Source organism: Callithrix jacchus, chromosome 3 (genome assembly GCF_049354715.1).
Source record: "Callithrix jacchus isolate 240 chromosome 3, calJac240_pri, whole genome shotgun sequence".
Taxonomy (NCBI): Eukaryota; Metazoa; Chordata; class Mammalia; order Primates; family Cebidae; genus Callithrix; species Callithrix jacchus.
The window spans coordinates 46747672-46772872 of NC_133504.1; positions in this window are offsets into that span (position 1 = coordinate 46747672).

Sequence of the window (25201 nt, forward strand, 5' to 3'; positions counted from 1 at the left end):
TCTGTAGGACAGCAGCGTAGGACTACACTGATATATTAGACTTGCCATGTGCAATACTGATTACACTGGTGCACAAGTGCTTGTGCTCTTGCTTGTTTTGGGAAAAGAGACAGAGCATTAATATTTTCAGGGTAGCAACAGGGATCACTTACCAGTTTCCCTACATCCATTGTCACATGACCCATGCTGGCTAAATGACACCATCTCCCCAAGGTACACATGTCTTCTCTGTCCTGGGATAGTTTCTTCCTGAGTTTAAACTCCTCCCTATTTTCTGTAGGAAGTTAGCCAGTCCTGCCCCACATCCCAGCATTCACATAATAGGGAAACTTTGATAGACTTGGGCTGTTCATGGCTTGATTTTTAACCACTTGCTATAGTCCTTCCTCCAGAATCCACCCTAGCCTGTTCTACACCTGCTTTGCTTCTGACCTAATTACTCATTTTCTCACTTTCTTTTTTTTTTTTTTGAGACAGAGTTTTGCTCTTGTTACCCAGACTGAAATGCAATGGCGCGATCTTGGCTCACCACAACCTCTGCTTCTTGGGTTCATGCAATTCTCCCGCCTCAGCCTCCTGAGTAGCTGGGATTACAGGCATGCGCCACCGTGCCCAGCTAATTTTTTTGTGTGTGTTTTTAGTAGAGACGGGGTTTCACCATGTTGACCAGGATGGTCTTGATCTGTTGACCTTGTGATCCATCCGCCTCAGCCTCCCAAAGTGCTATGATTACAGGCTTGAGCCACCATGCCCGGCCTCATTTTCCCGCTTTCTGCCTTTCCTGATGCTTGGAACTATCTTATGAGTCACACTAGACATGATTTAATTTCTCCTTTATTCACAATTGCTTGGCGTGGCTTTGGTAAAAGTCGCTTTCATAGGACTGAATGTGAAGCCTCTGTATTTCAGAGTCGCTCCATTTCCTCCTGCTGTTTCATACAGTGTTTCTGCCCAGTTCTTCGTGTAAGCAATGCATGTGTTCAGCTAACACATAGTTATCCTAGATACAGCTGAGGCTATAGTGATACAGTGAAAACTAGACAGATAAGCTCTATGCTGTAATGGAGCCTACATTTTAATCTACAGAAAAACAATAAAGGATAAGGGATATTAACAAGAAGCAAAAGGCACGTGGAGCAAAAGGGTGAGTCTGGGTGAGTGGCGTACCATGTTAGATGAGGTGATGAGGTGGCAAGGGGAGTCTCAAAGAGGTGGTGACATCTGACAAACATAAATGGCAAAAAGAGACCAACTACATGATGCTCTGGAAGAAACAATGCTATATACAGAAAGTATGGCAAATGCAAGAAATCTCTGAAACAAAAATGAGCCTGATGTGTAGAAGGAAGAGAAAGAAGCCCAGTGTAGCTGAAGTATAGCCAGAGGTGCGGAGGGACATATAAGCTGAAGACCGAGAGGTAGGCAGGGTCTACACCTCAAAGAGCCTTGCTAGCCATTTGATTTGATTCTTAGCAAAACTGGAAGCCAGTGAAGGGTCTTCTGTTGGCTTATATTTTAAAAGGTGGGGCAGGGGAGTGTGAAAGCTCGTAAATCAGTTAGTTAGGTGGTGTCTTAGTTCTTAGGGGCTGCTATGACAAAATACTACAGACTACATGGCTGATAAACAATAGAAGCTTATTTCTCATAATTCTGGAGGGTGGAAAGTCCAAGATCAAGGTGCTGTCAGGGTTGGCATCTGGTGAGGGCCTGTTTCCTTGTTCATAGATGCTGCCTTCCTGCTGGGTCCTCACATGGTAAAAGAGGTGAATGAACCCTCTGGGGCCTCTTTGATGAGGACATGCATCTCATTCCTGAGAGCTCTGCTCCATAACGTAATCACCCCCCAAAGGACCCACCTCGTAATACCATCACCTTGGGGATAGGATTTCAACATAAGAGTTTGGGGGAAACGTGAACATTGGATTCGTCGCAGGCTGTTAGTTCTGCAGTCCAGGTGAAAAATGGTGTTGGTTTGGAACTTTGCACCAAGGTAGCAGCAGTGGAGGTAGAGAGAAGTGGGCAGATTTGGAATGTGTTTTAGAAGTGGAACTAACAGCACTCTTCTTGTGAATTGAATGTCTGAGGGTGAAAGAAGAACCAGAGCCAAGACTGCTGGTGTTAAGGCTTGAGCAACTCTGTGTGGATGGTTATTCACTTACAGAGTGAGGGAAATCTGAGTAGCAGTTGCTTATTGTTCTTATTTTATTTAGAAATCAAGAGTGTCATTTTGAACAGCCTGCATTTGAGATGCAAAGTGTAGGCGTTAAGTAGACATTTGTAAACATAGCTATCTAACTCAGAGGAGAGGTCAGGCTGGTGATATGCCTTTAGGAGTCATTAGAATGTAGATGGTATTTAAAGCTGCGGATTGTGTATGTTCACTTGGAGGGAGTCTGTTGTCAAAGAAGAGGGCAGAGAAGGAGCAATTGGCAAAGGCAACAGAAGGAATAGGCAAGAAGTTGCAGGGAAACCAGGGGAATGTGAGTAGTAAGGCCAAGAGGAGGAAAATCTCAAAAGGGAAGGGCTGGTAAAGGGTGCCATGTGCTGCTCAGAAGCAAAAACATGAAGATAGAAGCATTTCATAAATGTGGCAATTTGGAACTTGCTGACTTTGACAAGAATAGTTTCAGGGGAGTGGAGGCGGTTGAATACTGAGTGAAGTAAGTGTGAGGAGCCTCAATATCAACTACTCTCCTTTTCTGACATGTGTTGCTGTGTGTGAAGGCGTGGAAGAGGCACTAGTTGCCTTCTTAACATCCATCTTCCCCTTTCGTCTGAAGCAGAGCCTCACATTTTTCCTAGGCTTTGCTCTCTAGTCTTCATTTCCAGTCACCCTTGTGGCCATACGACCAGGTGCTTGACACCGTGTTTCTGGGCAGGTTTCTTCAATGGAAGTGATTCACCTGGGAGGAGTCCTACTTTTGCCCTTCCCATCATTCTCTTTCCTACTGCTTGGAATGTGGCATGTGATGACTAGCAGCCATTTTGGGCTGTGTTGTAACTTAGAGCATGCCATCCAAATCCAATACAGTGGGAAAACATGATAGATGGACCTGGGTCTCTGATAATTCAATGAATTGCCCACATTTGGACTTATTTAATATGAGAGAAGAAACCCTTGCATGTTTAAATTATTCTCCACTTGCCCCCACTGTTAACCACATCTATTCCTAAATAATGCAGAATCAAAGCAGAGAAGTGGGCATTGGGTTGGATAGGCACAAGGTCAATATATTTTTTAATTTTTAAGTTGAATGATTTAATGAGTAGGAATTCATTACTATAATCTTTAGGAAAATTCCACTGTTCTTCAGCATACCTATTATAAAAATGCCATTCAAGATTTCATTTCTAAATTTAAATTTGGCATACCAATCAGGGTTCTTGTTTGCAAAAAATAGAAACTGACTCTGGCTGATTTAAGCAGAAACGGAATTGACTCAAGGCAATCAGTGCCTAATTGAATTGTGATGGCTAGAAAGTCAGGTTTGCGCAGTGGGCAGCACACAGGACCACAGAGAAGGATTATGCCCCAGAATCAGTCTGTCAGGAACACCAATGCTGTCAGATGAACTCTGGATGTCCCGTCTGCCTGCACCGCTCCTGGAGGCTGGGGGCTGCTGCCAAACAGATTATTCCCTAACCCCTTCTTCGTGTCATAAATGTCTGATTCAAAATCTGTGATGGGTCATCTGATTGACGCAACCTTCTTCATGAGCTCTTTCCTGAGCTGCAGGGGCATTTGAGAAAGCAGCCATCTGGCCTAGGCTTCTAGGATGAGGAGTGCCTCCCACACAGACCTAGATGGGGGTTTACATGCCAGGTGGACAAAAACAATCATTAAAAACACCAGCAAATATCTATTATGTTTAGTGTCTCAACTACAGCTTCTAGTATTTATTTTTAAAATAAATCAGTAAGTGACCTGTATCTCGGTAATTTCACTACAAAGGTTTTTTTTTTTTTTTTTTTTTTTTTTTTTTTGAGACAGTCTTGCTCTGTCACCCAGGTTGGAATATAGTGGTGCAATCTCAGCTTACTGCAACCTCAGCATCCTGGGCTCAAGTGATTCTCTTGCCTCAGTCTCCTGAGTAGCTAGGATTTCAGGTGTGGACCACCATGCCCAGCTAATGTTTGTGTTTTTGGTAGAGCCAGGGTATCTCCAGGTTGGTCTCAAACTCCTGACCTCAAGCAATCCTCCTGCCTTGGCATCCCAAAGTGCTGGGATTACAGGTATGAGCCACCGCACCTGGCCCCTCAATATGGAGTTTTAAAGTGTATTTTTTTTTTTTAATTTTTTATTGGATTATAGGTTTTGGGGTACATGAGCAGAGCATGCAAGACAGTTGCATAGGTACCCATATGGCAGTGTGCTTTTCTTTCCTTCTCCCCTTCACCCACATTTGGCATTTCTCCCCAGGCTATCCCTCCCCACCTCCCCCTCCCACTGGCCCTCCCCTTTTCCCCCCAATAGACCCCAGTGTTTAGTACTCCCCTTTCTGTGTCCATGTGTTCTCATTTTTCATCACCCACCTATGAGTGAGAATATGCGGTGTTTCATTTTCTGTTCTTGTGTCAGTTTGCTGAGGATGATGTTTTCCAGATTCATCCATGTCCCTACAAATGACACAAACTCATCATTTCTGATTGCTGCATAATATTCCATGGTGTATATGTGCCACATTTTTCCAATCCAGTCTATCATCAATGGGCATTTGGGTTGATTCCAGGTCTTTGCTATTGTAAACAGTGCTGCAATGAACATTCGTGTACATGTGTCCTTATAGTAGAACGATTTATAGTCTTTTGGATATATACCCAGTAATGGGATTGCTGGGTCAAATGGAATTTCTATTTCTAAGGCCTTGAGGAATCGCCACACTGTCTTCCACAATGGTTGAACTAATTTACACTCCCACCAACAGTGTAAAAGTGTTCCTTTTTCTCCACATCCTCTCCAGCATCTGTTGTCTCCAGATTTTTTAATGATCGCCATTCTAACTGGCGTGAGATGGTATCTCAATGTGGTTTTGATTTGCATCTCTCTGATGACCAGTGACGATGAGCATTTTTTCATATGATTGTTGGCCTCATATATGTCTTCTTTCGTAAAGTATCTGTTCATATCCTTTGCCCACTTTTGAATGGGCTCGTTTGTTTTTTTCCTGTAAATCTGTTTGAGTTCTTTGTAAATTCTGGATATCAGCCCTTTGTCAGATGGGTAGACTGCAAAAATTTTTTCCCATTCTGTTGGTTGCCGATCCACTCTAGTGACTGTTTCTTTTGCCGTGCAGAAGCTGTGGAGTTTCATTAGGTCCCATTTGTCTATTTTGGCTTTTGTTGCCAATGCTTTTGGTGTTTTGTTCATGAAGTCCTTGCCTACTCCTATGTCCTGGATGGTTTGCCTAGATTTCCTTCTAGGGTTTTTATGGTGCCAGGTCTTATGTTTAAGTCTTTAATCCATCTGGAGTTAATTTTAGTGTAAGGTGTCAGGAAGGGGTCCAGTTTCTGCTTTCTGCACATGGCTAGCCAGTTTTCCCAACACCATTTGTTAAACATGGAATCCTTTCCCCATTGCTTGTTTTTGTCGGGTTTATCAAAGATTGTATAGTTGTATGTATGTTGTGTTGCCTCCGGTGCCTCTGTTTTGTTCCATTGGTCTATATCTCTGTTTTGGTACCAGTGCCATGCTGTTTTGATTACTGTAGCCTTGTAGTATAGTTTGAAATCCGGTAGTGTGATGCCCCCCGCTGTGTTCTTTATGCTTAGAATTGACTTGGCTATGCAGGCTCTCTTTTGGTTCCATATGAAGTTCATGGTGGTTTTTTCCAGTTCTGTGAAGAAAGTCAATGGTAGCTTGATGGGGATAGCGTTGATTCTGTAAATTACTTTGGGCAGTATAGCCATTTTCACGATGTTAATTATTCCTAACCATGAACATGGAATGTTTCTCCATCTGTTTGTGTCCTCTCTGATTTCGTTGAGCAGTGGTTTGTAGTTCTCCTTGAAGAGGTCCCTTACGTTCCTTGTGAGTTGTATTCCAAGGTATTTTATTCTTTTTGTAGCAATTGCGAATGGCAGTTCGCTCTTGATTTGGCTTTCTTTAAGTCTGTTATTGGTGTAGACGAATGCTTGTGATTTTTGCACATTGATTTTATATTCTGAGACTTTGCTGAAGTTGCTTATCAGTTTCAGGAGTTTTTGGGCTGAGGTGATGGGGTCTTCTAGGTATACTATCATGTCGTCTGCAAATAGAGACAATTTGGCTTCCACATTTTCTATTTGAATACCCTTTATTTCTTTTTCTTGCCTGATTGCTCTGGCTAGAACTTCCAGTACTATATTGAATAGGAGTGGTGAGAGAGGGCATCCTTGTCTAGTGCCAGATTTTAAAGGGAATGCTTAAAGTTTTTGCCCATTCAGTATGATATTGGCTGTTGGTTTGTCATAAATAGCTTTTATTACTTTGAGATACGTTCCATCGATACCAGGTTTCTTGAGGGTTTTTAGCATAAAGGGCTGTTGAATTTTGTCAAATGCCTTCTCTGTGTCAATTGAGATAATCATGTGGTTTTTGTTTTTGGTTCTGTTTATGTGGTGAATTACGTTGATAGACTTGCGTATGTTGAACCAGCCTTGCATCCCTGGGATGAATCCTACTTGATCATGATGAATAAGTTTTTTGATTTGCTGTTGCAATCGGCTTGCCAATATTTTATTGAAGATTTTTGCATCTATGTTCATCATGGATATTGGCCTGAAGTTTTCTTTTCTCGTTGGGTCTCTTCCGGGTTTTGGTATCAGGATGATGTTGGTCTCATAAAATGATTTGGGAAGTATTCCCTCTTTTTGGATTGTTTGAAATAGTTTTAGAAGGAATGGTACCAGCTCCTCCTTGTGTGTCTGGTAGAATTCGGCTGTGAACCCGTCTGGACCTGGGCTTTTTTTGTGTGGTAGGCTCTTAATTGCTGCCTCAACTTCAGACCTTGTTATTGGTCTATTCATAGTTTCAGCTTCCTCCTGGTTTAGGCTTGGGAGGACACAGGAGTCCAGGAATTTATCCATTTCTTCCAGGTTTACTAGTTTATGCGCATAGAGTTGTTTGTAATATTCTCTGATGATGGTTTGAATTTCTGTGGAATCTGTGGTGATTTCCCCTTTAACATTTTTTATTGCATCTATTTGGTTGTTCTCTCTTTTCTTTTTAATCAATCTGGCTAGTGGTCTGTCTATTTTGTTGATCTTTTCAAAAAACCAGCTCTTGGATTTATTGATTTTTTGAAGGGTTTTTCGTGTCTCTATCTCCTTCAGCTCAGCTCTGATCTTAGTTATTTCTTGTCTTCTGCTGGGTTTTGAGTTTTGTTGATCTTGCTCCTCTAGCTCTTTCAAGTTTGACGATAGGGTGTCAATTTTAGATCTCTCCATTCTCCTCATATGGGCACTTATTGCTATATACTTTCCTCTAGAGACTGCTTTAAATGTGTCCCAGAGGTTCTGACACGTTGTGTCTTCGTTCTCATTGGTTTCGAAGAACTTCTTTATTTCTGCCTTCATTTCATTGTTTACCCAGTCAACATTCAAGAGCCAGTTGTTCAGTTTCCATGAAGCTGTGCGGTTCTGGGTCGGTTTCTGAATTCTGAGTTCTAACTTGATTGCACTATGGTCTGAGAGGCTGTTTGTTATGATTTCAGTTGTTTTGCATTTGTTGAGCAGTGCTTTACTTCCAATTATGTGGTCAATTTTAGAGTAGGTGTGATGTGGTGCTGAGAAGAATGTGTATTCTGTGGATTTGGGGTGGAGAGTTCTGTAAATGTCTATCAGGTTTGCTTGCTCCAGGTCTGAGTTCAAGCCCTGGATATCCTTGTTGATTTTCTGTCTGGTTGATCTGTCTAGTATTGACAGTGGAGTGTTAAAGTCTCCCACTATTATTGTGTGGGAGTCTAAGTCCTTTTGTAAGTCATTAAGAACTTGCCTTATGTATCTGGGTGCTCCTGCATTGGGTCCATATATGTTTAGGATCGTTAGCTCTTCTTGTTGTATGGATCCTTTTACCATTATGTAATGGCCTTCTTTGTCTCTTTTGATCTTTGTTGCTTTAAAGTCTATTTTATCAGAGATGAGATTTACAACTCCTGCTTTTTTTTGCTTTCCATTAGCTTGGTAAATCTTCCTCCATCCCTTTATTTTGAGCCTTTGTGTATCCTTGCATGTGATATGGGTTTCCTGGATACAGCACACTGATGGGTTTTGGATTTTTATCCAATTTGCCAGCCTGTGTCTTTTGATTGGTGCATTTAGTCCATTTACATTTAGGGTTAATATTGTTATGTGTGAATTTGATACTGCCATTTTGATGCTAAGTGGCTGTTTTGCCTGTTAGTTGTTGTAGATTCCTCATTATGTTGAAGCTCTTTAGCATTCAGTGTGATTTTGGAATGGCTGGTACTGGTTGATCCTTTCTATGTGTAGTGCCTCTTTTAGGAGCTCTTGTAAAGCAGGCCTAGTGGTGACAAAATCTCTGAGTACTTGCTTGTTCGCAAAGGATTTTATTTTTCCTTCACTTCTGAAGCTCAGTTTGGCTGGATATGAAATTCTGGGTTGAAAGTTCTTTTCTTTAAGAATGTTGAATATTGGCCCCCACTCTCTTCTGGCTTTTAGTGTTTCTGCCGAGAGATCTGCTGTGAGTCTGATGGGCTTCCCTTTGTGGGTGACCTGACCTTTCTCTCTGGCTGCCCTTAGTATTCTCTCCTTTATTTCAACCCTGTTGAGTCTGACGATTATGTGCCTTGGGGTTGCTCTTCTTGCGGAATATCTTTGTGGTGTTCTCTGTATTTCCTGCAATTGAGTGTTGGCCTGTCTTGCTAGGTGGGGGAAATTTTCCTGTATGATGTCCTGAAGAGTATTTTCCAGCTTGGATTCATTCTCTTCGTCCCCTTCTGGTACACCTATCAAACATAGGTTAGGTCTTTTCACATAGTCCCACATTTCTTGGAGACTTTGTTCATTCCTTTTTGTGCTTTTTTCTCTGATCTTGGTTTCTCGTTTTATTTCATTGAGTTGGTCTTCGACTTCAGATATTCTTTCTTCTGCTTGGTCAATTCAGCTATTGAAACTTGTGTTTGCTTCGCGAAGTTCTCGTATTGTGTTTCTCAGCTCCTTTAATTCACTCATATTCCTCTCTAAGTTATCCATTCTTGTTATCATTTCCTCGAATCTTTTTTCAAGGTTCTTAGTTTCTTTGCATTGATTTAATACATGATCTTTTAGCTCACAAAAGTTTCTCATTATCCATCTTCTGAAGTCTAATTCCGTCATTTCGTCACAGTCATTCTCCGTCCAGCTTCGTTCCCTTGCTGGTGAGGAGTTTTGGTCCTTTCTAGGAGGCGAGGTGTTCTGGTTTCGGGTGTTTTCCTCCTTTTTGCGCTGGTGTCTTCCCATCTTTGTGGATTTGTCCGCTGGTCGTTTGCGTAGTTGCTGACTTTTCGATTGGGTCTCTGAGTTGACACCCGGAATGTTGATGATGAAGTATTTCTGTTGCTTGGTTTTCCTTCTACCAGTCTAGCCCCTTTGCTGTACGACTGCTGAGGTCCGCTCCAGACCCTGCTTGTCTGGGGTGCACCTCTAGCAGCTGTGGCACAGCGAGGGATGCTACCAGTTTCTTTTTCTGCTATCTTTGTCCCAGGATGATGCCTTCCTAATGTCAGTCTTTTGGATATAGAGGGGTCAGGGAGCTGCTTGAGGAGACAGTTTGTACTTTATACGGGCTTAATTGCTGAGCTGTGCGCTCTGTTGTTCATTCAGGGCTGTTAGGCTGCTATGTTTGATTCTGCTGCAAAAGAGCTCATTAAAAAACCCTTTTTTTTTTTTTTTTTTTTTTCTCAAATGCTCTGTATTGAGGGGTTTGGGCTTTATTTTTGGATGTTCGATGAGGTGTCCTGCCCAGCTAGAAGGCAGACTAGCCACTGTTTGGCTGCCGAGGCTCCGCCCTGCTGTTGTGTGATTCGCCCTGTTCCTGCAGGCTCTGCTGTGGTCTCCGCCACGCCCTGCGGCGGAGTCTCTTCGTTGTAGCGTGTTGCCTCAGCAACGGCAGGCTGCGTCAGCAGTGGGCGTGTATCTCAGTAGGGACGGGTTGTCTTGGCAACGGCTGGCTGCGTCAGCAGTGGGCGTGTATCTCAGTTGGGGCGGGTTGCCTCGGTAGTGGTGGACGCCCCTCCCCCACAGAGCGTCTCGGACCGTCTGCTCGGGATAGTTTGAAATCGCAGTTTTGTTCGTCCCACTGGGTATCCCAAACGATCTGTCCCTGCAATCCCCTGGGCTGGGCTACTGTCCAAGTCTCGTTCAGTCTCAAGTCCAGCCCTCTCAAGTCTCAGGTTGCCAGTTCAACAGGGCACCCGGACACGCGCGCCCTGTGGGGATTGCTGGGTAGGACCGGCCGCCGCTGACCCGGCTGCCGGCTTCGCCAGGCAGACCTACTGCCTGGTGTCCCGTGTCTTTTTATACTTGGGAGTTTCCCCGTTCTGTGGGCAACAAAGATCAGTCTGTAAATGCCGCTCTGACTCACCGTTTGCGGATTCAACGCGAGCTCCAATCCTGGGTTGTTCTCACAGCGCCATCTTGAGTCCTCCCTAAAGTGTATTTTAAATATGTACAGAAAGATGAAATGTTTGAAATTGTAGTAAATTACTAAAATGTATAGAAAATATTGAAGAAGATACATTCGGGTAGTAAACTTAGCTTCTGGACCATAAGAGCTACTGCTGAGATAAGGTAGGAAAGTATGAATATTCAATAACTATTTTTTTCAGCACCATACTTACCTAATTTTTAATATTAACATGAATTTTTAAATTTTAAGAAACTGGAATATCCTTGTGTGTGTGTCTTTTGAGTGCAGGGTAAGGTCCACAGCAGAGGAGAACAATTGAGAAATTCACCCATTGTCTTTTGTAAACTTTTTTAGCATTAACAATTTATCATTTGTTGGGTACTTACATATGCTTGGCATTGTATGGGGCACACACATTTTCCTGTCTAACTCTTACAACAACACTTCACTCTACAGATAAGAAAACTGAGGCCGGCCGGGCATGGTGGCTCAAGCCTGTAATGCCAGCACTTTGGGAGGCTGAGGCGGGTGGATCATGAGGTTAAGAGATCGTAGACCATTCTGGTCAACATGGTGAAACCCCGTCTCTACTAAAAATACAAAAAATTAGCTGGGCATGGTGGCGTGTGCCTGTAATCCCAGCTACTCAGGAGGCTGAGGCAGGAGAATTGCCTGAACCCAGGAGGCGGAGGTTGTGGTGAGCCGAGATCGCGCCATTGCACTTCAGCCTGGGTGAAAAGAGTGAAACTCCATCTCAAAAAAAAAGAAAGAAAACTGAGGCCCAGAGAAGCCAAGTAACTTGTTAAAGTTCTTGCAGCTAGTAAAAGCCATAAGTAGGATTTTAATTCTGGTGTAGTGAGGGCAAATGTGTACAACTCAGCAAAGGACTGCTGTAGGGCACTGGCGAAAGCCCAAAGCCATGTGAAGTTAATTCATATCAAGGATGATCTCAATGTATGCATTATATTGGCAGACTAGATGCTAGCTAGGTTTCCACATGATTTATAAATAGTGACTTTGGCCCAAATTTTCTAGATTGCATGTTTATGGAAACAAAATTTATCCATTTACTTTATGAGTGGGTTGCAAAATTAGTAGAAGAAATAATCAAATTTCTAGTTTAAGATTACTGTCTAAACTGATTTAAATCAGTCATATTTAAATGCAAGTTGAGGGGACATGCTGGCATCTCCTTTTGCGTGTGTGTGTGTGTGTGTGTACATGTGTTTCTGATTGTAAATACTATATAACCTCATGTTCATATTTTTGTTGTTTTACAGTAGAAACTAATAATAAATGGATTATCATATTGGATAGGGTTACCACCATGAATTTTTAAAGAGCCATTTTGCCAAAAGAAATAAACAAGTCAGAAATACATTAATTCTCATTCCAGCATGACATGAGGAAGAATGCTTACTGTTTGACAAATTTAAAAACAAATGATCTTTGGAGAGATAAAAAATGAAATTTGTAATCTAAGAGATGTAGGGTTTTTCCCCCTTTTTTTCTTCTCTACTCATGCCTCTGATTTTCTGCTCTCATTCATTTGCGACAGTGAATTCTATTGCAAGTGACTTTTCCCTTTCTTCTGTTAATAGAGAGAAGAGCTGAAGGTTACTAAGCCTCTGGGGATTCTCTGTGTCTTGAGCTGGAGAAGATGTTCTTTTTATTTTTTTGAGACGGAGTTTCGCTCTTGTTACCCAGGCTGGAGTGCAATGGCACGATCTCGGCTCACCGCAACCTCCACCTCCTGGGTTCATGCAATTCTCCTGCCTCAGCCTCCGGGAGAAGAGGTTCTTTACTTGTTACCTGTTTGGGCTTCAGTGAGTTTATGGAGCCCCTGAAGTCACATGCAAAATGTTGTATATAGGAATATGTGAATGCTTTTGTGGGAATAGTCCCCTAGTTTTCATCATTGACTCAGAGGATGCTGTGATCTGAAGGGTAACAAACATTGCTCTAAGAAAGAAAAAGTCCCTGTGAGTTGCAATGCAATCACCTGAGCTCCAAAGCAGTCACATTGGCTTTAAATCAAAAAGGTTGTTTGAGAGAAGACGCAGGGTTGGAGTCAACATGCTATTACTTGTTATTATAAATAACAAACATTGCTTTTGAATACCATAATATAAATAATGCATTTAAAAAGAACTTTATTGTTTCCAAATCACTTTTATCTATATTTACTCATTAAAAAAAAAATCACAACAATCCTCTGCTAGGGCTAGATATAATTATTGTTATCCTCATTTTAGAGCTGAGCAAATAAAAACATAGAACAAAAGCAACAGCTTGTTCTGGATGATGGAAAGATTCAGAGAAGAGCTCCTCTCTCATAAATGATTGGACTCAAAGTGGATATCTGCCTCAAACTGGGTCAGAGGACCTTCTATAAGAATTTAGAAGCATGACCAAAACCCAAACTGTCTGCCCCACAGGACTCTGAAATGTTTATCTTCTACCTATTATAATTAGCAAGCAGTAGAAAGAGGAGGAAATGGAAGAGGAGAAAAAGGGGGAGGAGGAGAAAGAAGAAGGGGGGAGAGAGAGGCAGAGAGAAGCAATAGAGAAGCCAGAGAGGAAAGAGGACTCCTGTAGAGTCCTGTGTTCAGGGTTCAGACTTTATAGCTGCCCTGAGTTTCCTGAGACAGACCTCTCTCACAGCATCTGTGAGAGAGCTTGGGGTACACATTAGATAGACTACACAGGCATTTTAAAATTTTGTGGAAATACAGTGCTTGAAAATAAAGTAAAGAGCTTATTGTTAATAACTTTGATGGAATTAGGGCTCTCACCTGATCCAGTGTCTTTAAGAATCATAAAGAAGTACAAAAAAAGTAATCTAAAAGGAATTCCAATCTTTCTTGGGTTTCTCAAGTAACAGTTCATAACCTCTAGGAATATTTGTTTAAAAACCACTTTCATCTTATTCCTAGTTTTCCATTCCTACTTTGGAACCACTCAGAGGATACATTGACAAAATTCTCCCTTCCACTCCACCAGGCATAGATTTATGTATCACTGTTCCCACATTGTTTTTTTTCCTATTGTTCCTCTCCTGTTCTTTCTTCTCATTATCTTCATTGTCCAACACAAAAATGTGGAAACTTGGGAGAGGGGTATGAAGGGAAGAGGAGGAATTTTGAGAGAAAATGGTAATATTTACATGTTAAGAAACATCATCCCTACTATATATGTTAGCAAATTTCTATTCATGTTCTTAAACTGACAGGAGTTGGTTCCTATCATTTCTAAGAATGGATCTTAAGTAAGATGTTAATGGAGATGGTGGTGGAATTGAAGTGAGAACTATGTCTGGCCTTTTGACCTAAAATCTATTGCTCCTTTTGGTGGCTGGCAAGATGGCCAAATAGAAACTGCTCTGGTCTGCAGCTCCAAGTGAGATCAATGCAGGAGGCCGGTGATTTCTGCATTTCGAACTGAGGCATCTGGCTTATCTGGGACTGGTTAGATGGTGGGTGCAGCCCACGGAGGGTAAGCCAAAGCAGGGTGGCATGTTGCCTTACCCAGGAAATGCAAGGGGTCAGGGAACTCCCTCCCCTAGCCAAGGGAAGCCATGAGGGACTCTGCTGTGAGGAATGGTGCTATTGGGCCCAGATACTATGCTTTTCCTATAGTCTTCACAACTGGCAGAACAGGAGATGCCCTTGGGTGCCTACACTACCAGGGCTCTGAGTATCAAGCACAAAACTGGGCAGCCATTTGGGCAGACACCAAGCTATCTGCAGTGGCTTTTTTTCTTTTTCATACCACAGTGGCGCCTGGAATGTCAGCAAGACAGAACTGTTCTCCCCTGAAAAGGGAGCTGAAGCCAGGAAGCCAGGTGGTATAGCTTAGTGGAACCCACCCCCACAGAGCCCAGCAAGCTAAGATCCACTGACTTGAAATTCTCGCTGCCAGCACAGCAGTCTGAAGTTGACCTGGGACCCTCAAGCTTGGTGGACGGAGGGGTGTCCACCATTACTGAGACTTGAGTAGGTGGTTTTCCCCATACAGTGTAAATAGAGCCACCTGGAGTTTTGAACTGGGCAAAGTCCACCACAGCTCCACAAAGTAGCTGGAGCCAGACTGCCTCTCTAGATTCCTCCTCTCTGGGCAGGGGATCTCTGAAAGAAAGGCAGCAACCACAGTCAGGGGCTTATAGATAAAACTCCCATCTCCCTGGGACAGAACACCTTGGGGAAGGGGCAGCTGTGGGCACAGCTTCAGCAGACTTAAATGTCCCTGCCTGCTGGCTTTGAAGACAGCAGTGAATCTCCCAGCACAGCACTCAAGCTATGCTAAGGGACAGACTGCCTCCTCAAGTGGGTCCCTGACCCCCTGTGCCTCCTGACTGTGAGACACCTCCTAGCAGGGGTCGATGGACTCCTCCTACAGGAGAGCTTCAGTTGGTGCTCTAGTGGGTGCTCCTCTGGGATGAAGCTTTCAGAGGAAGGAAGAGGCAGCAATGTTTGCTGTTCTGCTGCCTCCGCTGGTGATACTCAGGCAAACAGGATCTGGAGTGGACCTCCAGCAAATAGCAGACCTGCAGCAGAGGGGCCGAACTGTTAGAAGGAAAACTAACACAAAGAAAGGAACAGCATCAACATCAACAAAAAGGATTTCCACACAGAAACCCCATCCGAAGATCATCAAAGACCAAAGGTAGATAAATCCATGAAGATGAGGAAAAAACAGCATAAAAAGGCTGAAAGTTCCCAAAACCAGAATGTCTCTTTGCCTCCAAAGGATCACAACTCCTGGAAAGCAAGGGAACAAAATTGGATGGAGAATGAATTTGATGAATTGACAGAAGTAGGCTTCAGAAGGTGGGTAATAACAAACTCCTCCAAGCTAAAGGAGCATGTTCCAAGGCAAGGAAGCTAAGAACCTTGAAAAAAGGTTAGAGGAATTACTGACTAGAATAACCAGTTTAGAGAGGAACATAAATGACCTGAAGGAGCTGAAAAATACAGAATGAGAACTTTGTGAAGCATACACAAGTGTCAAGAGCTAAATCAATCAAGTGGAAGAAAAAAAATCAGAGATTGAAGATCAACTTAATGAAATCAAGCATGAAGACAAGATTAGAGAAAAAAAGAATGAAAAGGGATGAACAAAGCCTCCAAGAAATATGGGACTACATAAAAAGACCAAATTTACATTTAATTGGTGTACCTAAAAGTGATGGGGAGAATGGAACCAAGTTGGAAAACACTCTTCAGGATATTATCCCAGAGAACTTTCCCAATCTAGCAAGACAGGCCAACGTTCAAATTCAGGAAATACAGAGAACCCCACAAAGATACTCCTTGAGAGGAGTAATCCCAAGACACATAATTGTCAGATTCACCATGGTTGAATTAAGGAAAAAATGTAAAGGGCAGCCAGAGAGAAGGGTCAAGTTACCCACAAAAGGATGCCCATCAGACTAACAACGGATCTCTCTGTAGAAATCCTAAAGGCCAGAAGAATATTCAACATTCTTAAAGAAAAAAGTTTTCAATCCAAAATTTCATATCCAACCAAACTAAGCTTCATAATCGAATGAGAAATAAAATCCTTTACAGACAAGCAAATGCTGAGAGATTTTGTCACTACCAGGTCTGCTTTACAAGAACTCCTGAAGGAAGTACTAAATATGGAAAGGAAAAACTGGTACCATCCACTGCAAAAGCATATCAAATTGTAAAGACCGTTGACATGATGAAGAAACTGCATCAACTAATGGGCAAAATAACCAGCTAGCATCATAGTGACAGGATGAAATTCACACATAACAACATTAACCTTAAATTTAAACAAAGAAAGGCATTGAGTAAGGGGATCAATGCAACGAGAAGAGCTAACAATCCTAAACATATATGCACCCAATACAGGAGCACTCAGATTCATTAAGCAAGTTCTTAGAGACCTACAAAGAGATTTAGACTCCCACAGAATAATAATGGGATACTTTAGAACCCCACTGTCAATATTAGACAGACCAATGAGACAAAAAATTAACAAGGATATTCAGGACTGGAATCCAGCTCTGGATCAGGCAAACCTAATAGACATCCACAGAACTCTCCACTCCAAATCCACAGAACATACATTCTTCTCAGCACCATGTCACAGTTACTCTAAAATTGACCACATAATTGAAAGTAAAACACTCCTCAGCTAATGCAAAAGAACAGAAACAATAACAAATAGTCTCAGACCATACGACAATCAAATTAGAACTCAGGATTAGGAAACTCACTCAAAACTGCACAACTACATGGGAACTGAACAACGTGCTCCTGAATGACTATTGGGTAAATAACAAAATTAAGGCAGAAATAAATAAGTTCTTTGAAGCCAATGAGAACAAAGACACAATGTACCAGAATCTCTGAGAAACAGCTAAAGCAGTAATTTATAATACTAAATGCCCACAGGAGAAAGTGGGAAAGATCTAAAAATAACACCCTAATGTTGCAATGAAAAGAACTAGAGAAGCAGGAGCAAACAAAGTAAAAACTAGCAGTCGACAATAAATAAGATCAGAGCAGAACTGAAGGAGATTGAGACAGGAAAAAGCCTTCAAAAGAATTAATGAATTCAAGAGCTGTTTTTTTTTTTTTGAAAAGATTAACAAAATAGACTGCTAGCCAGACCGATAAAGAAGAAAAGAGAGAAGAATCAAATAGATACAATGAGAAATTATAAAGGGGATATTACCACTGATCCCACAGAAATACAAATTACCATCAGAGAATACTATAAACACCTCTATGCAAATAAACTAGAAAATCAGGAAGAAATGGATAAATGCCTGGACACATACACCCTCCCAAGACTAAACCAGGAAGAAGTAGAATTCCTGAATAGACCAATAACGAGTTCTGAAATTGAGGCAGTTAATAGCCTACCAACCAAAAAAAGCCCAGGACCAGATGGATTCACAGCTGAATTCTATCAGAGGTATTAAGAGGAGGTGGTACCATTCCTTCTGAAACTATTTCAAACAATAGAAAGAGGTCCTTCCTAAGGTGTTTGACAAAATTCAACAACTCTTCACACTAAACACTCTCAATAAACTAGGTATTGATGGAATGTATCTCAAAATAATAAGTACTATTTATGACGAATCCACAGCCAATGCCATATTGAATAGGCAAAAACTGGAAGGATTCCCTTTGAAAACCAGCACAAGACAAGGATGCCCTCTCTCACCACTCCTATTAAACATACTATTGGAAGTTCTGGCCAGGGAAATCAGGAAGAGAAAGAAATAAAGGGTATTCAAATAGGAAGAGAGGAAGTCAAATTGTCTCTGATTGCAGACGATATGAGTGTATATTTAGAAAACCCCATTGTCTCAGCCCAAAATCTCCTTAAGCAGATTAGCAACTTCAGCCAAGTCTCAGATACAAAATCAATGTGTAAAAATCACAAGCATTCTACACACCCATAATAGAGTCAAATCATGAGTGAACTCCCATTCACAATTGCTACAAAGAGAATAAAATACCTAGGAATACAACTTACAAGGAATGTGAAAAGGAAGTAAGAGAAGACAAAAACAAATGGAAAAGCATTCCAGGCTCATGAGTGGGAAGAATCAATATCGTGAAAATGGCCATACTGTCCAAAGTAATTTGTATATTCAATGTTATCTCTATCAAGCTACCACTGATTTTCTTCACAGAATTAGAAAAAAACTACTTTAAATTTCATATGGAACCAAAAAAGAGCCCATATAACCAAGACAATCTTAAGCAAAAATGACAAAGCTGGAGGCATCATGCTACCTGATTTCAAACTATACTACATGGCTACAGTAACCAAAACATCATGGTACTGGTACCAAAACAGATATATAGACCAATGGAACAGACAGAGGCCTCAGAAATAATATCACACATCTACAACCATCTGATCTTTGACAAACCTGACAAAAATAAGAAATGGCGAAAGGACTCCCTATTTAATAAATGGTGTTGGGAAAATTGGCTAGCCATATGCAGAAAACTGAAACTAGACCCCTTCCTTACACCTTATACAAAAATTAACTCAAGATGCGTTAAAGACGTAAATGTAAGACCTAAAACCATAAAAACTCTAGAAGAAAACCTAAGCAATACCATTCAGGACATGGGCATAGGCAAGGACTTCATGACTAAAACACCAAAAGCAATGGCAACAAAAGCCAAAATTGACAAATGGGATTTAATTAAACTAAAGAGGTTCTTCACAGCAAAATAAACTGTCATCAGAGTGAATAGGCAACCTACAAGATGGGAGGAAATTTTTGCAATCTATCCATCTGACAAAGAGCTAATATCCAGAATTTACAAGAAACTTAAACAAATTTACAAGAAAAAAACAAGCAACCCCATTAAAAAATGGGTGAAGGATATGGACAGACATTTCTAAAAAGAAGACATTTATGTGGCCAACAAACATGAAAAAAAGCTCATCATCACTGGTTAATAGAGAAATACAAATCAAAACCACAATGAGATAGCATCTTATGCCAGTTAGAATGGCAATCATTAAAAAGTCAGGAAACAACAGATGCTGGAGAGGATGTGGAGGCATAGGAACACTTTCACATTTTTGGTGGGAGTGTAAATTAGTTCAACCATTGTGGAAAGACAGTGTGGCAATTTCTCAAAGATCTAGAACCAGAAATACCACTGGACCTAGCAATCCTATAGTGTTGCAATAAACATCTGTGTGCATGTGTCTTTATAGTAGACAATAGCAAAGACTTGGAACCAACCCAAATGCCCATCAATGAGAGACTGAATAAAGAAAATGTGGCACATATACACCATGGAATACTATGCAGCCATAAAAAAGGATGAGTTCTTGTCCTTTGCAGGGACATGGTTGAAGCTGGAAACCATAATTCTCAGCAAACTAACACAGGAACAGAAAACCAAACACTGCATGTTCTCATTCATAAGTGGGAGCTGAACAATGAGAACACATGGACATAGGGAGGGGACCATCACACACCAGAGCCTGTTGGAGGTTGGAAGTCTAGGGGAGAGACAGCATTAGGAGAAATACCTAATGTAGATTATGGGCTGATGGGTACATCAAACCACCATGGCAAGTGTATACCTACATAACAAACCTACACATTCTGTCCACGTATCCTGGAACTTAGAGTATATATATAAAAAAAGAATCTGCCTGGGCATGGTGGCTCACACCTGTAATCAGAGCACTTTGGGAGGTTAAGGCGAGTGGATCACTGGAGAGCAGGAGTTAGAGATCAGCAATACCAACAAGGTGAAACCCCATCTCTACTAAAAATATAACAATTAGCAGGGCATGGTGGCAGATGCTAGTAGTCCCTGCTACTCCGGAGGCTGAAGACAGGAGAACTGCTTGAACCCAGGAGGTGGAGGTTGCAGTGAGTGGGGATCATGCCACTGCACTCCAGCCTGGGCAACAGAGTGAGACTCCATCTCAAAAAAAAAAAAAAAATCTATTGCTCTTTTTAACTCCCCTGGCTATGTTTGCATAGACTTCTGCTGACAGAAATGAGTATTATAGACTGGGTACTCTAAAAACGTTTTTGTATTTCTTATGAGCTCCATGAGGGCAGGTATTATGTCTGTCTTATTTATTTTTGTATTTTTTTTGTGCCAAGCACATTGTTGATATGTAAAAAATTGTTGATGCTAAAGAAATGGGTTAATCAATGAAATAATTAATGAAACCTCCCTCTTCAGTTGTTTTTTAAATCTTATTTACATTTATGGAGTACCTTAACAGAAAATTATAATAGATAAATATAAACTGTATTATTACTACCGCTATTAAATTAATGTTACCTTTTATGACAAATATTAAATTTCTGATAATTTTTCATTGTAGTGCCTGTTTTTTTTTTGTTTCCTCTTTGGTTTATATCACAAGGGAAACTTTTCCAATTAACTATGATTTCTGTTGAAAGCTTTTTACTCGAAAGGGGCAATGAGTCTTATCTTCAAGTTAAGGCTTTTGTGTTACCTGTTAACCCATAAGGGAGGGAAGCTAATTTTGCTAATCAGAAACAGCTCTATTGACATAGCTCAGGCCTAAAATATGTGGGATGGAACAGGAGCATGGGAAAGAATTGATGAAACAATATTTCAAGTCATGCTTTCTATATATGTTGCGATGAATATGTATTGGCATTGCAATGAATACAAATAATAATTTACTTGGTTGAAAACCTGATGAGTGTATTGTTTCATAGTGAGAATAGTATTGGGCTGTGGAAAAATCTTGACTTTCTGTTCTTATAGCCCAACAACATTTGTAGCAGGGGCTACATAACCTTAATATTCCTGATTGATACTCCTGAAGACCTGAATTTTTTCTTTCAGAAACTCAAGCCTTCCTGCTTCCATTCCTCACCATCTTTTGATTCAGCAGGAAGTGAAGGCATTATTCCTGGGACAAGAGGGAGGTATGGGAAGCAGCATTTCCTTGTTGATGTCCTAAACTGGATTGAGATGTCAGTGTAGAGCAGAGTGTAGGGGACTGAAAGATCAGGGTTCAAAACTTGACTCTGGCGCTTTCTGGCTTTATAACCTTTAGCAAATTAATTCTTTTGATTTTAAATTTCCTCATTTACAAGGTGGGAATAACAGCACTTTTGCAAGTTTGTTTTTAAATGAGGTAATAAGCTAAATATTTGGTATCCAGTAGACCTCTAAAAAAGTAGTCCTTTTTTCTTTCTGACACAGTCTCTCTCCTTAGCTTAATTTTCCATCTCCATGAAGGAGAGCCTGTGACCTAACCAGGCCTTCTGAGATTCCTTTGGTTCTTGGGAAGAATTACAGATGCTGCAGCAGTTTACATCTTCCCTGCACCTGTGTCTTCAGGAGGACTGGGATGCTACGGTCTGGTGAGTTTTCAGGGAAAAGTGTCAGACTCAGCAAATCTCTACCTAACTTGCGTGTGCTCAAACTCTTGAATATCAATTTGTAGGCCTATGGTCAACCATTTTGTGCCTATCCCACTTTTCTTGCTTAAGGAACTCATAAATCACCCACCATAGAATCATGGATTACAACAGGATATGATACAGTAATTGAGCAAAAAGATTGTCTTTTAAATATTTTAATAATTTAGACTGGCATGTCAAGATAATTTGCCCAAACCAGGGTAAACTTTTAATGAACAGTGGATATTGGATAAATGCAAAGTTCACATTGTGCCAAAAAAAAAAAAAAACCCTGTGAATTGTTTTCACATTTGAGAAAATTACTTTATTGATGGCTATGGCTTATTACATTTACTAAGACACAAGCAAAAAATTCTAACTGTTAATTTGAACTGGAGTTACTAATTCTCCCAGATTTTGTGATTCTTTGTTAAAGGAGTGAATTGAATCTCTGTCATGATAAAGCCAACCTTGACTGTTGTAGTTCATTTTTTCCATTTTAATCTTTCTACCTCAGGTAGCATGGCCAAATATCTCAGTTTGCCCAGGATGATAATTTGGAGAATGTTGTTCTGGTGTAATTATTAATATACCAAAGGTATACTAATATGTCTGTTTTTGCTTCCAAAGGCGGTTTGGACAATGGAATTGTATGAGTATTACATTTGATATTATTTCTTTGGAATTTCAGAAGTAAACTTGTAGTTGCAGTTACCTTTAGCATAGGGCTTCTGTGAAAAGAAGTCAGAATTCTGAGGGCCCATGAACGTGGACAGAAAACATATGCATTTGTTATCACTAACTCAATTATGAGCCTAGGTATTAATAATAAACCACAACTGAGTAAGTATGGCTGTGACTTGGTTACCAAAAAAACCTAGACATTTTCATATTACCTTACAATTACTGTGGATATTAAAAAACTCATGATTACTTCTAAATTGGAAAGATCATGTGAAATCATAATCTTTGTGACTACAATAGTGTACAATCTTGTTGGCCAGCTATTGATCAACTCTAGCATCCCCAAACATAAAGTCATATATTCTCACAGGAGTGCCCGGCACATTCATGCTGCTTTATAGTATTTTGTATCTACAATTATTTGTTGATCAATGAGGAAGAGATGAGTAATTGTTATTGTTTTAAGTTATTTTTCAAAACCAGATAGTCTAAATAAGAATTTTAATGGTCTATAAGTCAATAAGACCCAGTGCATGGGTCTTAATGTCACCATAATGGATACCATTGGAAATATGCAAATGTTCTTGCCTAAACTGCTAATATGGAACATCCTTGTCAGCTGTCAACACTGGAGGTGATGATTTACCCTATGAATATGAGATGCAGAATTCTTTGTCAATTTCTTTAAAAGAGAAATCTGCAAACATTTGGAAACATTCCTGAAAACTGTGCAAGTAATTTTATCTTGATGGCATCAAAGTTGAACCATAGACCATCTTTTTTCTTTTTGATATAAAGCATATTAAGTTGATAATCTACCCAAAGAGGAATTTATTAGTCTTCAGTTGAAAAACTGAACTACAATTGGGATTTAACTAAAAAGACATGGAGAATTCATGTGTTTCTTAGAAAAAGCTATTCCCTGTCTATGTAACTATGAAAGCTTTAATCCATTTGTAGTAACTTATCTTCGCAAATCAAGATTTTTAACACCTGTAAAACATCATAACAAAAAAATTAAAAAAATTTTTTTTTAGACAAAGTCTCACTCTGTCCCCAGGCTGGAGTGCAGTGGTACGATCTCAGCTCACTGCAACCTTGGACTCCCTGGTTCAAGAGATTCTCCTGCCTGAGCCTCCCAAGTAGCTGGGATTACAGGCATGCACCACCATGCCCAGCTAATTTTTGTATTTTTAGTAGAGATGGGGTTTCACTATGTTGGCTAGGATGTTCTCAATCTCCCAACTCAAGTGATCTGCCGGTCTTGGCCTCCCAAACTGCTGTGATTACAGGCATGAGCCACCATGGTTGGCCAAAATCAGTTTTTTATCCAACATGACATACCTACAGCTTTTTAAAAGACTTCTCCACAGCTTAATATTCTTATCAAGAATAAAAACAACATCACCACTGACAATTCTTTAAAAAATTAATTTATTTTTAATTTGCCTATATATATATTTTTGAGACGGAGTCTCTGTCACTCAGGCTGGAGTGCAGTGGCATGATCTTGGCTCATTGCAACCTCCACCTCCTGGGTTCAAGCGATTCTCCTGACTCATCCTCCCGAGTAGCTGGGATTACATGTGTGTATCATCATGCCCAGCTAATTTTTGTATTTTTAGTAGAAATAGGGTTTTACTGGTCAGGCTGGTCTTGAACTCCTGACCTCGTGATCCACCTGCTTTGGCCTTCCAAAATGCTGGGATTACAGGTGTGAGCCACCGTGCCTGGCTAATTTTCCTATATTTTAAATATATTTTATTTGATACATTGATAAAGAATCAAATGGTATTATAAGTTTGTTTTTCAAAACTACTTTGATAACTATATTTCAGTATAAATGTTTTTTAAATAACTGTGAATTTTATTTTATACATTAAAAAACATTATGCTAAATGGAATCTGTAAGCTTTACCACATTGCCAACACAGCCCAGACACACAAAAAGGGTTAAGAACACTAGCTTTGAACCAATATCTCAGAGTAGAACCTTCCAGGAGGCACAATAGCTAAACTTTCATTTATTCACTAAACAGAAATTTAAGGCCTTAGATATGAAAGAGATTTAATGGATCACCTAATATATAGATTCATGTGTACATTATTTCAGTAAATGGCTAGAAATATTAAGTACTATAGAGAAATACAGGTAAGTTTCTATGGATGGTTAGAAGAAAGGGATCACTAGCTCTTGGGAATAGCAGGGATCGCCTGGAAAAAGTGGTGTTTTTGCTGGTTTTGATAGGATAGAGTATTAAGTTTTCTATAGAAACAGAATCAAGAGGATTTTCCACAAACAGGAGGAGATTTATTATGAAGAATTGGCTTATCTGACTATGGAGGCTGAGAAGTCCCATGGTCTGCAGTCTGGAAGCTGGAACCCAAGAGAAGCTAGTTGTGTGATTCCAGTTCTAGTTCGGAAGCCTTCAGAACCAGAGGAGTCAATGGTGTATATTGCAGTACAAGGGCAGTAAAAGATTGATGTCCCACCTCATGCAGATGGCAGGAAGCAAAAAGGGCTAATTTCTTCTTCCTCTCCCTTTTCAGAACCTCAAATATAATGCCTTCCCACATTAGGGGTGGCAGTCTACTGAGTTTCCAATTTAAATGCAAATCTAATCTGGAAACATCCTGCTACAGTCTGAATGTTTGTGTCCTCCCCACCCACAAATTCATATGTTGAAATCCAACCCCCAAAGTGATGGAATTAAGAGATGGTGCCTTTTGGGAGGTAATTAAGTCATGAAGGCTCTGCCCTCATGAATGGAATTAGTGCACTTGTGAAAGAGGTTTCAGAGAGCTCATTCGTCCCTTCTACCATGGAAGGACAGAGCAAGAGGGTATCGCCTAAGAGAAAGTTGGTCCCTAACAAGTGCCAAATCTGCCAGCATCTTGATCTTGGACTTCCCAGCCTCCAGATTATGAAAAATAAATTTCTGTTGTTTATAAGTTACCCAGTCTATGGTAGTTTGGTATAGAAGCCCAAA